We start from the raw sequence: 14,775 nt of genomic DNA on the forward strand, positions 1-14,775 counted from the left end.
AATCTATATTTATTTATTTACAGTTTCTTATATAGCGCAGCATATTCCGTTGCACTTTACAAAATTTTAAACAACAGTGATTAAACAAACTGGGTAGATACAAATCTATAGAGATATATTTATCAGGGCTCAACAAACCCTGGGGTACAGGTCCCCATGGTGACCAGATATTCCTCCCTGGCGACCAGATCCTGTTAGGGGTACAGCCTGTCTCCAACCGAGGAGATAGGACGCAGCGGCAGTGTGTCTGAGCTCCTGCCTAAGGAGGGCATACATAGCGAACAATCGCGTTCCGCTCTCCGACGCCGGGGCCTGCCACATGCGGTAAAGCTGCGGCCCCAGTATTGGGAAGTCGTGGATGTGTCAGTGCAGCTCTTCTCTGCCGAACCTCCAGCCACCCGCCTGCAGTGATGTAGTCCTCCTGCCCCTGTCGACCGCCTCAGTGTGACAGTTGCTGCTACGGAACTTGGCACCTCCTCATTGCCTCTGGCAGAGCATGTTAACTCCATGGCAACAAGCATATTAACCCCTGGCAGAGCATGTAACTCCTGGCAGAGCACGTAACTCCATGGCAACTAGCATGTTACCCTCATGGCAATGAGCATGTTAACTTCTGGCAGAGCATGTAACTCCTGGCAGAGCATGTAAACCCATGGCAATGAGCATGATAACTCCAGGCAGAGCATGATAACCCCTAGCATCAAGCATGAAACTCATAGCAATGAGCATGTAGTTAAGTGGAACTTGCTGTATGTGGCATACTATGTAATTATGGCGTGTGGTATTATATGTAATAGGCATTACAATGTGTATCCTATTGAGTAATGGGCATTACAGCATGTGGAATAACATATAATGGGAATTATGGCATGTGGTAAAATATGTGACAGGTATTTCAGTGTGTGGCATAATGTGTACTGGGCATTACAGTGTGTGGCATAACGAGTAATGGCCATTATGGCATGTGGTACATTCTGTAATGGGTGTTTGACATGTGTAATAGGCATTACGGTGACATTTTTAAAGGGTACTGTCCCTATTTCCGGCTCTACACTTTCATTCTGTATCCTACATTTTAAAGAAATTTAGCAAGCCTTGGTGTGTATATATATATATATATATATATATATATATATATATATATATATATATATATATATATATATATATATATATTGCGACAGATTGGATAAAGGCTGTACTGCCTGCTGACTCCTCCCAAATAGATAAGTCATACTCTTTATCTTCTTTTAAAAAAAGTTTTTATATATATCTCCTTTTTATAGCGATATCTTATGTAGGCCATTTTATATTAATTCGCATATTTTTTAGATTGTTTTTTCTATATAGACTCACTGTTTGTTCTTTTAAGTAGTGCTATTGTGCACAATTTTTTACCTTAATAAAAACTTTTGTATATTACAAAAAGATACGTCTCCTGCATAGGTATTTGTAGTCGCTACAGCCTTTATCCAATCTGTCGCAATCTTTTTATACACCCCTTACCAAGGTGTTTATTCTTAAAGGCCAGCTGACACCCTTTTTGTAAAAAAGGTTACCTATCTAAACCCAACTACTAGGGTGCATATTAGTTCAGGACACAGGTGGAGCCATACATCCCCTTTCTCTGGATATATATATATATATATATATATATATATATATATATATATATATATATATATATATATATATATATATATAGCAAGAGAGAGAGAGTGGCAATGCAATAACTGAAACTCAGTAAGCTCCCGCCGCAGACCGACGGTGGCATGGGGGAGCCAGCATCGGCGGATTGTGCGCGGAGCGCCCTCTGTGGGGGCCCCAGGAAATGTTTGTACCGGGGCTCAGGATTTCTCTTGGCAGCCCTGCCTACCATTCTATCTTCCAGATATGATGTAGCGAAGATGACCTCACAGAAGCCCAGAGATGTAGATGGCTTGGCTGTTGACAACACTATTCGTTCGTTGAGAAGGTCCACCTGAAAAAAGAAAATAGAGGCGCGATAATATGTTCATGACATACATGCATATTTATTAGTACTGTTTCTAGTTAATGTACCACACATAAACGCAGTGCGGTACAGACAACACCAGTCATCCATAACAGTCCCTGTCCCTTAGGAGCTTACATTCTAAATCAGTGGACTCCAACCTTTTTTGGGACGTGAGCTACTTGAGACCAAATAAACCGCCTGAAGAGCTACTAAAATAAAAAAACAAAATCTGCCTAATAACTGAAAAATTCCCTTTGGTACTTGTGTAGTTTCACGGCGCCACCAAGCCCGCATTGTGGGCGAGCGAAGCGAGCCACCCAAGGGGACTCAGAAGCACGGCGACATGCTGGCGCCGTGAAACTACACAAGTACCTTCCCTTTACACATTATGCCATTCTCTGTAATGCCCCTGACACATTATGCCACACACTGTAATGCCCCTGGCACATTATGCCACATACCGCAATGTGCAATATGCCGCAAACATACCTCCCAACACTGGAGGCAGAGGATAATGGACATCTGGTACTCCTGTGAGCCTTCGTCCCCCATTTTTCCACTATGGGGCATGGCCAGTGCTCTGAGAGCTACTGGCCATGCCCCCAGCCTCTCTGAATACCGTCCATTCAACGCAGAGTTGGAGTGCTAGAGTTGGATCCCGGCATAGACACAAATTAAAAAGTCTTTACAAATGCCGCGACTTCTGCTGGGGTTCTCACCTGATAGCAGGCAGCTAGAGGCAACATTCTCCACAGCCCTGTGAGCACAGGCATCTTCCAGGCGCACCCATAGATTCTTCTCAGAGATTCCTGCATCTCCCTGATGCTCATAGCAGGAACTCTTCTCGGCTGACAGTGCTTGCAGCTGCCTCTCTTGCCTCCATGTAACAACTCCACTTCCTTCCTGCCCATGACAGCCTTTCCCCCACACATCTAACTCCATGCCAGCCTTTCCCCCCACACATTCCCAACTCCATGCCAGCCTTTCCCTCACACATCCCCAACTCCATGCCAGCCTTTCTCCACCACATATCCCCAATTCCATGCCAGCCTTTCCATCACACATCCCGAACTCCATGCCAACCTTTCTCCACCTGCATGCCTGCCTTTCCCCCCACATATCACCAATTCCATGCCAGCCTTTCCCCACCTGCATGCCAGCCTCCCCCCTACATATCCCCAATTCCATGCCAGGCTTTCCCCCACACATCCAACTCCATGCCAGCCTTTCCCCCAACACATCCCCAACTCCATGCCAGCCTTTCCCTCACACATCCCCAACTCCATGCCAGCCTTTCTCCACCACATATCCCCAATTCCATGCCAGCCTTTCCATCACACATCCCGAACTCCATGCCAGCCTTTCTCCACCTGCATGCCAGCCTTTCCCCCCACATATCACCAATTCCATGCCAGCCTTTCCCCACCTGCATGCCAGCCTCCCCCCTACATATCCCCAACTCCATGCCAGGCTTTCCCCCACACATCCAACTCCATGCCAGCCTTTCCCCCCACACATTCGCAACTCCATGCCAGCCTTTCCCTCACACATCCCCAACTCCATGCCAGCCTTTCTCCACCACATATCCCCAATTCCATGCCAGCCTTTCCATCACACATCCCGAACACCATGCCAGCCTTTCTCCACCTGCATGCCAGCCTTTCCCCCCACATATCACCAATTCCATGCCAGCCTTTCCCCACCTGCATGCCAGCCTCCCCCCTACATATCCCCAACTCCATGCCAGGCTTTCCCCCACACATCCAACTCCATGCCAGCCTTTCCCCCAACACATCCCCAACTCCATACCAGCCTTTCCCCCAACACAGCTCCAACTCCATGCCAACCTTTTCCTCAAACATACCCAACTCCATGCTAGCCTTTCCCCCACACATCCCAAACTCCATACCAGCCTTTCTCCCATTCCATGCCAGCCTTTCCCTTCCCCTTCTTTATCCCACACATCCCCAACTCCATGCCAACCTCCCCCCACACACATCCCCAACTCCATGCCAGCCTACCCCCCCCACACACACATCCCCAACTCCATGCCAGCCTTTCCCCCACACATCCCCAACTCCATGCCAGCCTTTCCCCATTCCATGCCAGCCTTTCATCTACACATCCCCACCTGCATGATAACCTCCTTTCTCCCACAGACACAACCCCTTCTAATCTTACTTGCCCTCTACCCAACCGCTTTCCCACGCTGCACTGAAGTCCTTTGAAGAGACAGATTCTAGAGGTCATATTTCACCTCTAGCATCTGACAGGGAGCACTTCCGGGTAACGTTGCAGCGCAGCTCTCCCTGTCAGAAGCTAGAGATGAAAAATGACCTCTAGTGTCTGTCTCAGCCGAAGGGGAACGCAGCAGCAGCTACAGCGGACAATGGAGTGGTGGGCAGGCAGCGGACAATGGAGGTGTGGGTGGCAGCGGCCAATATAGGGGGTTAGTGGCGGAAAATGGAGGGGTAACACACAAACACTCTAAAACACATACAGACACAAATACACGCGGCATCGCATAAACATCTCATTGCACCTGTCCTATTAGTTGGGTGATTTTGCGCTAAAACAGCAGGATTATTGAAAGTGTACTCAACTATAATAAAAGTGAAGAATTGTGTAATCATAAATACCCATTCTAACACAATTTGATTTGTATCGATTGTTTAATTGTTTTTGCACTGTTCAACTTTGTATTTAGAAATGTATGCATTTGCCTCAACATTTAACCTTTGTGCTGTACAAATAATATATGTCCCTCATATATTTCCCTGCCCCATAGAAGCTTACAGTCTAAATATTCTAAAACTGAACTTCTAATCTTCCATCCCCCGAACATCCCCTCTTCTCCCACTATCTCCATCAGCATTGGTGAAACCGAGATCACGTCCACCGACCAAACGCGCTGCCTCGGTGTCATCATTGACTCCTCCCTCTCTTTCACCCCCCACATTCGTGTTCTCTCACAGTCTTGCCGCTTTCACCTACGCAACATCTCACGCATCAGACCATTCCTATCCACTGACGCGACCAAAATTCTCATTCCCTCTCTTGTCATCTCCCGCCTTGACTACTGCAACATCCTTCTCTCTGGGCTACCTCTCACCCGCCTCACACCTCTCCAATCCATTCTTAACGCTGCTGCTAGGCTCATCTTCCTCTCCCGCCGCTCTACCTCCGCCTCCCCCCTCTGTTTATCTCTTCACTGGCTCCCCATTCCTTTCCGAGTTCTCTTTAAACTCCTCACCACCACCTACAAGGCTCTCTCCTCCTCCACAGCTCCCTACCACTCTTCACTGATCTCTATCCACACTCCCTCCCGTCCTCTTCGCTCCATCGCTGACCGCCGACTGACCTCTCACCTAATCACCTCCTCCCACTCCCGTGTCCAAGATTTCTCTCGCGCTGCCCCCCTGCACTGGAACAACCTCCCGCCACCCATCAGGCTATCTGATTCCCTTACCTCCTTCAAGCGCTCCCTCAAAACCCACTTTTTTCGACTAGCCTATCCCTCCTCCTAACCTCTTTTGATCCTCCTATCCTGCCTCCGTTCCCCTCCGTTCCTATTTATCCTATTGTATTTCGTTCGTCCACCCACCTATTTTTAGTATGTTAACTCTTATGAGCAGGGCCCTCCTTCCTCACGTACTCACCCTACCTCATTACCTTACCTGTGCTCCTGTCCTGTTCTTCCCTTCCTCTACTTCATCTTCAGTCTCCTTGACAATTTTGACACCTACTTCTGAACTGATGCTGATTTTAGTTCTACCAGCTATACCCCTATTTATACTGTATCTTTCAACACACCCTGTACGTTACCTTGTAATTAGTTTTTTTGTTTGCTATGTACGGCACTGCGGACACTTTGCGGCGCCTTATAAATAAACGTACTACTACTACTACTACTATTCTAACATACACAGTTCACACACACTTGGGTAGGATAAGTAAGCTGCAGGCTTTTGTCTTCTATTAAAAAATGCGTTCAATGATTTTTAAAGTTAACCCCCACTGGAAACAATATATTCGGGAGACATGATTATTATACAGAAAAAAAAGCATTAGAACATGGCACGGTACTTCTGTAGTTTCACGGCGCCACCACGCGCACAGTCTGTAACAGAAACTTGGCAGCCTGCCAGAGGCTCTGTTTCACTGTGCGCGTGCCGCTCTAGCTCTGTCTGACTGAGCTTGTGCCGCTGTAGCTGTACGTAAACAGCGTAGCGGCCGGCCAGCAGCAGCGCTGCCCAGGCGCTGACAGGTCAATGTCACTGTGGCACTTGTAGTTCCACAGTGAAATAGGCAGTGCCTGGGCACCGCTGACAATGGGGGTATGTGAAAGTGGACACCCCGGCACAGCGATGCCGGGGCTTCTAAACTGTACGCGAGATTCAGACGCAAATGCGTCTGGATTTACTTAGGTGAAGGGGTACATCTAAATTTAGACGCAAAAGCATCTAAATTTAGGTGGCCCTAGGGGAACACTATTGAAACCCACACTCAGTGCCACTAGGGGATGCCACAGCTGTGGACCATGTAAATCCCACTATCCACCCCCACCCGAAGCGTGGCGAGCGACGGCGGTACGCGTCCTACGACCTTTTCATACCCCCACTATCCACGTTGGCGTGGAGTTGATAATAGAATAGTGTGGCGAGCGGACGCTGACACCTGTGAAGCCCGGGAGGGGACGCGGATAGCTGTGAAGGTATCTGCGTCCCATCGCGGGGCTCGCTGCGCTCGCCACGCTTCGGGCTCGGTGGCTCGCTGCGCTCGCCACACTATTCTATTCTCAGCTCCACGCCGTCGTGGATAGTGGGGGTATGAAAAGGTCGTAGGACGCGTACCGCCGCCCCTCGCGCCGGTCGCTGCGCTCGCCACGCTTCGGGTGGGCGTGGATAGTGAGGCTGATTCAGGAACACATTCACACCTGCACACTCACACACCTGAGACAGTAAAGACGAAATTTTCACTACGTAACGCTGTCCGCGCGCGTCTAAGCCGAAGTGCCGGGAGTGTGAATTGAGACGCTAAAAGCGTCTCAAACCGCAATATAAGTTAGCGTCTACATTCGGGACACCCCCTGTGGTAGCGGTGTGCGATTCATAAGCCCCGTTTAGCCCTGTTTGTCTCCTTTTTACACTTCATTACATTTCAACTAGAGTGGCACGCGCAGCGCTACGCTACATTAGCTAGAGCGGCACGCGCAGCGCTACGCTACATTAGCTAGAGCGGCACGCGAGCCTCTGGCAGGCTGTTACTGTTACTTCCGGCGCCGTGAAACTACAGAAGTACCCATTTTAAGGGGTATATGTACTAACTAGAGTTGAGTAGGTTTGGATTTCCAAAATCCGAACTACGTTGGACACCCCCAACCCGAGTATAAACCCGAGCACTGTTGGTGCCAGGCTATGGTCTCAGAACGAAGCAAAAAGTCATCATCCCGCCATCGGATCTTGCAAAATCTGGACTCGATATAGGTCCCACGCTATCGCGGCCATCTTTTCACTCCAGCATTGGAGAGTTAAGTGGGTGAACCAGTCTCTGGTGGTCTGAGGGGGTAGCGAACTGGTGTATAAGTACAGTCCTGTGCTGCCTAGTGCTGGCATGCTGTGCTGCCTAGTGCTGGTGTCCTGTGCTGCCTAGTGCTGATGTCCTGTGTTTCCATAACACCATTGGTACTGCCTTTAGAGTCCAGTGATACTACCTTTAAAGTCCAGTCCAGTGATACTGTAGTATAATTACAGTCCCATGATACTGCCGTTAAAGTCCAGTGGTACTACCGATAAAGACCAGGCCAGTGAGACTGCGACATAAGTCTAGTCCAGTAATACTTCTGCATAAGTTCAGTCCAGTGCTACGGCCGGCCATTAAAGTCCAGTCCATTGATACTGCCATTAAAATCCATGGGTACTTCCGTTCCAGTCCAGTGACACTGCCATTAAAGTCCAAATCAGTGATACTGCTGTATAATTCCAGTCCATTGCTACTGCCGTTAAAGTTCTGTGATACTGCCATTAAAGTCCAATGGTATTGCCAATAAAGTCCAGCCCAGTGATACTGCTGCATAAATCCAGTCCACTGATACTGCTGAATAAGCCCAGTCCAGTGGTACTGCCGTTAAAGTCCAGTCCAGTGATACTGCCATTAAAGTCCATTGGTACTGCCGTTAAATTCCAGTGTGCCATTAAAGTACAGTCTAGTGATACTGCTGTATAATTCCACTCTGGTAATGCCGTTAAGCAGAGGCAGAACTCTGGTAGGCAATGGAGACATCTGCTGCCGGGCTCCTGGTCCCAAGGGGGCACCTCTCCTCCCCCTGGAAGATTAATTCAGTTATTTAAAAGCCAACGATATTGGTTCTGTGGCGAGTCTGAAATATATGTGTTATCTATCTATATATATTTTGAACAGACATATATATTTTATATAAGGTATAAAAGGTATAAGGTATTTTATATAAGGTTACATAGGGTTGTGTATGAGTGTGTGTGTGTGTGTGTGTGGGGGGGGGGGGGGGGGCACCAATATATATCTTGCCTCCGGGCACCTGGAACGAACTTACGCCACTGCCGTTAAGGTTCCGTGATACTGCCGGTAAACTCCAGTGGTATTACCGATAAAGTCCAGTTTAGTGATCCTGCTGTTAAAGTCCATTGGTACTGCCGTTAAAGTCCAGTGGAATTGCTGACAAAGTCCAGTCCCGTGATACTGCTGCATAAATCCAGTCCAGTGATACTGCTGCATAAATCCAGTCCAGTGATACTACCTTTAAAGTCCAGTCCAGTGATACCGCTGTATAATTACAGTCCCATGATACTGCCGTTAAAGTCCAGTGGTACTGCCGATAAAGTCCAGGCCAGTGAGACTGCGGCATAAGTCTAGTCCAGTAATTCTTCTGCATAAGTCTAGTTCAGTGGTACGGCCATTAAAGTCCACATTAGTGATGCTGCTGTATAATTCCAGTCCATTGGTACTGCCGTTAAAGTTCTGTGATACTGCCGTTAAAGTCCAACGGTATTGCCAATAAAGTCCAGTCTAGTGATACTGCTATATAAGTCCAGTCTAGTAATACTGCTACATAAGACCAGTCCAGTGGTCTGCCGTTAAAGTCCAGTCCAGAGATACTGCCATTAAAGTCCATTGGTACAGCCCTTAAAATCCATTGGTACTGCCGTTAAATTCCAGTGATACTGCCATAAAAGTCCAGTCCAGTGATACTGCTGTATAATTCCATTCCACTAGTACTGCCGTAAAAGTTCCATGATACTGCCGTTAAAAGTCCAGTTTAGTGATCCTGCTGTTAAAGTCCATTGATACTGCTCTTAAAGTCCATTGGTACTGCCAATAAAGTCCAGTGGTACTGCCGACAAAGTCTAGTCCCGTGATACTGCTGCATAAATCCAGTCCAGTGATCCTGCTTCATAAGTCCAGTCCACTGATACTGTTGCATAAGCCCAGTCCATTAGTACTGTCATTAAAGTCCATTGGTACTTCTATTCCAGTATAGTGACCTGCCATTAAAGTCCAAATCAGTGATACTGCTGTATAATTCCAGTCCATTGGTACTGCCATTAAAGTTCTGTGATACTTCAATTAAAGTCCAACGGTATTGCCAATAAAGTCCAGTCCAGTGAGATTATGGCATAAGTCTAGTCCAGCAATACTTCTGCATACAGTATGTCCAGTCCAGTAGTACTGCCGTTAAAGTCCATTAGTACTACCATTAAAGTCCATTGATACTTCCGTTCCAGTCCAGTGATACTGCCATTAAAGTCCAAATCAGTGACACTGCTATATAATTACAGTCCATTGGTACTGCCATTATAGTTCCGTGATAATGCCGTTAAAGTCCAACGGTATTGCCAATAAAGTCCTGTCCAGTAATACTGCTACATAAGACCAGTCCAGTGGTCTGCCGTTAAAGTCCAGTCTACTGATACTGCCATTTAAGTCCATTGGTACTGCCGTTAAATTCCAGTGATACTTCCATTAAAGTCCAGTCCAGTGATACTGCTGTATAATTCCACTCCACTAGTACTGTCGTTACAGTTCTGTGATACTGCCGTTAAAGTCCAGTGGTATTACTGATAAAGTCCAGTTTAGTGATCCTGCTGTTAAAGTCCCTTGGTACTGCCAATAAAGACCAGTGGTACTGCTGACAAAGTCCAGTCCCATGATACTGCTGCATAAATCCAGTCCAGTGATACTGCTGCATACGTCCAGTCCAGTAATACTGCTACATAAGCCCAGTCCAGTGATACTGCCATTAAAGTCCATTGGTACTGCCGTTAAATTCCAGTGATACTGCTGTATAATTCCACTCCACTGGTACTGCCATTAAAGTTCCATGATACTGCAATTAAAGTCCAATGGTATTGCAAATAAAGTCCAGTCCAGTGATAATGCTGCATAAGCCCAGTCTAGTGATACTGCCATTAAAGTCCATTGGTACTGCCCTTAAAGTCCATTGGTACTTCCCTTAAATTCCAGTGATGCTGCCATTAAAGTCCAGTCCAGTGATACTGCTGTATAATTCCACTCCACTGCTACTGCCATCAAGGTTATGTGATGGTGCCGTTAAAGTCCAGTGGTATTACCGATATAGTCCAGATATAGTCCAGTTTAGTGATCCTGCTGTTAAAGTCCATTGATACTGCTCTTAAAGTCCAGTGGTACTGCCGATAAAGTCCAGTCCCGTGAAACTGCTGCATAAATCCAATACAGTGATACTGCTGCATAAGTCCAGTCCAGTGAAACTGCTTGTATAATTCCACTCCACTGGTACTGCCGTTAAAGTTCCATGATACTGCCAATAAAGTCCAGTCCAGTGATACTGCTGCATAAGTCAAGTCCACTGTTAATGCTGCATAAGCCCAGTCCAGTGGACTGCCGTTAAAGTCCAGTCCAGTGATATCGCCGTTAAAGTCCATTGGTACTGCCGTTAAATTCCAGTGATACTGCCATTAAAGTCCAGTCCAGTGATACTGCTGTATAATTCCACTCTACTGGTACTGCCGTTAAGGTTCCGTGATACTGCCAATAAAGTCCAGTGGTATTACTGATAAAGTCCAGTTTAGTGATCCTGCTGTTAAAGTCCATTGATACTTCTCTTAAAGTCCATTGGTACTGCCATTAAAGTCCAGTCATACTGCTCTATAATTCCACTTCACTGGTACTGCCGTTAAAGTCCACTGGTATTGCAAATAAAGTCCAGTCCAGTTAAACTGCTACATAAGCCCAGTCCAGTGGTCTGCCGTTAAAGTCAAGTGCAGTGATACTGCCCTTAAAGTCCATTGGTACTGCCGTTAAATTCCAGTGATACTGCCATTAAAGTCCAGTCCAGTGATACTGCTTGTATAATTCCACTCCACTGGTACTGCCGTTAAAGTCCAATGGTAATGCAAATAAAGTCCAGTCCAGTTATACTGCTACATAAGCCCAGTCCAGTGGTCTGCCGTTAAAGTCAAGTCCTGTGATACTGCCATTAAAGTCCATTGGTACTGCCGTTAAATTCCAGTGATACTGCCATTAAAGTCCAGTCCAGTGATACTGCTTGTATAATTCCACTCCACTGGTACTGCCGTTAAAGTTCCGTGATACTGCCAATAAAGTCCATTGGTACTTCCGTTCCAGTATTGTGATACTGCCGTTAAAGTCCAAATCAGTGATACTGCTGTATAATTCCAGTCCATTGGTATTGCCATTAAAGTTCCGTGATACTGCCGTTAAAGTCCAATGGTACTGCCAATGAAGTCCATTACAGTGATACTGCTGCATAAGTCCAGTCCAGTGGTACTGCCGTTAAAGTCCAGTCCAGTGATACTGCCGTTAAAGTCCATTGGTACTGCCCTTAAAGTCTATTGGTACTGCCGTTAAATTCCAGTGATACTGCCATTAAAGTCCAGACTAGTGATACTGCTGTATAATTCCACTCCACTGGTACGGCCATTAAGGTTCCGTGATCCTGCCATTAAAGTCCATTGGTACTGCCCTTAAAGTCCATTGGTACTTCCATTAAATTCCAGTGATACTGCTCTTAAAGTACATTGGTACTGCCAACATAGACCAGTGGTACTGCCAACAAAGTCCGGTCCCGTGATACTGCTGCATAAATCCAGTCCAGTGATACTGCTGCATAAGTCCAGTTCAGTGATACCGTTGTTCAAGTCCAGTCCAGTAATACTGCTACATAAGCCCAGTCCAGTGGTCTGCCGTTAAAGTCCATTGGTACTGCCGTTAAATTCCAGTGATACTGCCATTAAAGTCCAGTCCAGTGATACTGCTGTATAATTCCACTCCACTGGTATGGCCATTTAGGTTCCGTGATCCTGCCATTAAAGTCCATTGGTGCTGCCCTTAAAGTCCATTGGTACTTCTGTTAAATTCCAGTGATACTGCTCTTAAAGTACATTGGTACTGCCAACAAAGACCAGTGGTACTGCCAACAAAGTCCGGTCCCGTGATACTGCTGCATAAATCCAGTTCAGAGATACCGCTGCATAAGTCCAGTTCAATGATACCGTTGTTCAAGTCCAGTCCAGTAATACTGCTACATAAGCCCAGTCCAGTGGTCTGCCGTTAAAGTCCATTGGTACTGCCGTTAAATTCCAGTGATACTGCCATTAAAGTCCAGTCCAGTGATACTGCTGTATAATTCCACTCCACTGGTATGGCCATTTAGGTTCCGTGATCCTGCCATTAAAGTCCATTGGTGCTGCCCTTAAAGTCCATTGGTACTTCTGTTAAATTCCAGTGATACTGCTCTTAAAGTACATTGGTACTGCCAACAAAGACCAGTGGTACTGCCAACAAAGTCCGGTCCCGTGATACTGCTGCATAAATCCAGTTCAGAGATACCGCTGTACAAGTCCAGTCCAGTAATACTGCTATATAAGCCCAGTCCATTGGTACTGCCGTTAAATTCCAGTCACAGTCCAGTCCAGTGATACTGCTGTATAATTCCACTCCACTGGTACTGCCGTTAAAGTTCTGTGATACTGCCAATAAAGTCCAGTTCAGTGATACTGCTGCATAAGTCCAGTCCAGTGATACTGCTACATAAGCCCAGTCCAGTGGTACTGCCGTTAAAGTCCAGTCCAGTGATACTGCCATTAAAGTCCAGTTTAGTGATCCTGCTGTTAAAATCCATTGATACTGCTCTTAAAGTCCATTGGTACTGCCATTAAAGTCCAGTCTAGTGATACTGCTGTATAATTCCACTCCACTGGTACTGCCGTTAAAGTCCAATGGTATTGCAAATAAAATCCAGTCCAGTGATACTGCTACATAAGCCCAGTCCAGTGGTATGCCGTTAAAGTCCAGTCCAGTCCAGTGATACTGCCATTAAAGTCCATTGGTACTGCCGTTAAATTCCAGTGATACTGCCATTAAAGTCCAGACCAGTGATACTGCTTGTATAATTCCACTCCACTGGTACTGCCATTAAAGTTCCGTGATACTGCCAATAAAGTCCAGTCCAGTGATACTGCTGCATAAGTCCAGTCCACTGTTACTGCTGCATAAGCCCAGTCCAGTGATACTGCTGTATAATTCCAGTCCATTGGTACTGCCATTAAAGTTCTGTGATACTTCCGTTAAAGTCCAATGGTATTGCCAATAAAGTCCATTACAGTGATACTGCTGCATAAGTCCAGTCCAGTGATACTGCTACATAAGCCCAGTCCAGTGATACTGCTGTTAAAGTCCATTGGTACTGCTTTCAAAGTCCATTGGTACTGCCGTTAAATTCCAGTGATACTGCCATTAAAGTCCAGTCTAGTGATACTGCTGTATAATTCCACTCCACTGGTAATGACGTTAAGGTTCCGTGATACTGCCGTTAAAGTCCGGTGGTATAACCGATAAAGTCCAGTTTAGTGATCCTGCTGTTAAAGTCCATTGATACTGCTCTTAAAGTCCAGAGGTAAAGCTACATAAATCCAGTCCAGTGATTCTGCTGCATAAATCCAGTCCAGAGAGATTGCGGCATAAGTCTAGTCCAGTAACACTTCTGCATATGTCCAGTCCAGTGGTACTGCTGTTAAAATCCAGTCCAGTGATACTGCCGTTAAAGTCCATTACTACTACCATTAAAGTCAATTAGTACTTCCGTTCCAGTCCAGTGATACTGCCGTTAAAGTCCAAATCAGTGACACTGCTATATAATTCCAGTCCATTGGTACTGCTGTTGAAGTTCCGTGATACTGCCGTTAAAGTTCAACGGAATTGCCAATAAAGTCCAGTTCTAGTGATACTGCTATATAAGTCCAGTCCAGTAATACTGCTACATAAGACCAGTCCAGTGATACTGCCATCAAAGTCCATTGGTCCTGCCCTTAAAGTCCATTGGTACTGCTGTTAAATTCCAGTGATTCTGCCATTAAAGTCCAGTCCAGTGATACTGCTGTATAATTCCATTCCACTAGAAATGCCGTAAAAGTCCCATGATACTGCCGTTAAAGTCCAGTGGTATTCCTGATAAAGTCCAGTTTAGTGATCCTGATGTTAAAGTCCATTGATACTGCTCTTAAAGTCCATTGGTACTTCTAATAAAGTCCAGTGGTACTGCCGACAAAGTCCAGTCCCGTGATACTGCTGCATAAATCCAGTCCAGTGATACTGCTGCATAAGTCCAGTCCAGTGATACCGCCGTAAAATTCCAGTCCACATATATTCCAGAAAGATCATGGAGAACCAAAATTTGGAGGATAAAATAGTGAAAGAACAAGAACCACTTCCTCCTAGTGCTGAAAAAGCTGCCACTAGTCATG

The sequence above is a fragment of the Crinia signifera genome, chromosome 4 (assembly GCF_055691185.1).
Source record: "Crinia signifera chromosome 4, ASM5569118v1, whole genome shotgun sequence".
Taxonomy (NCBI): domain Eukaryota; kingdom Metazoa; phylum Chordata; class Amphibia; order Anura; family Myobatrachidae; genus Crinia; species Crinia signifera.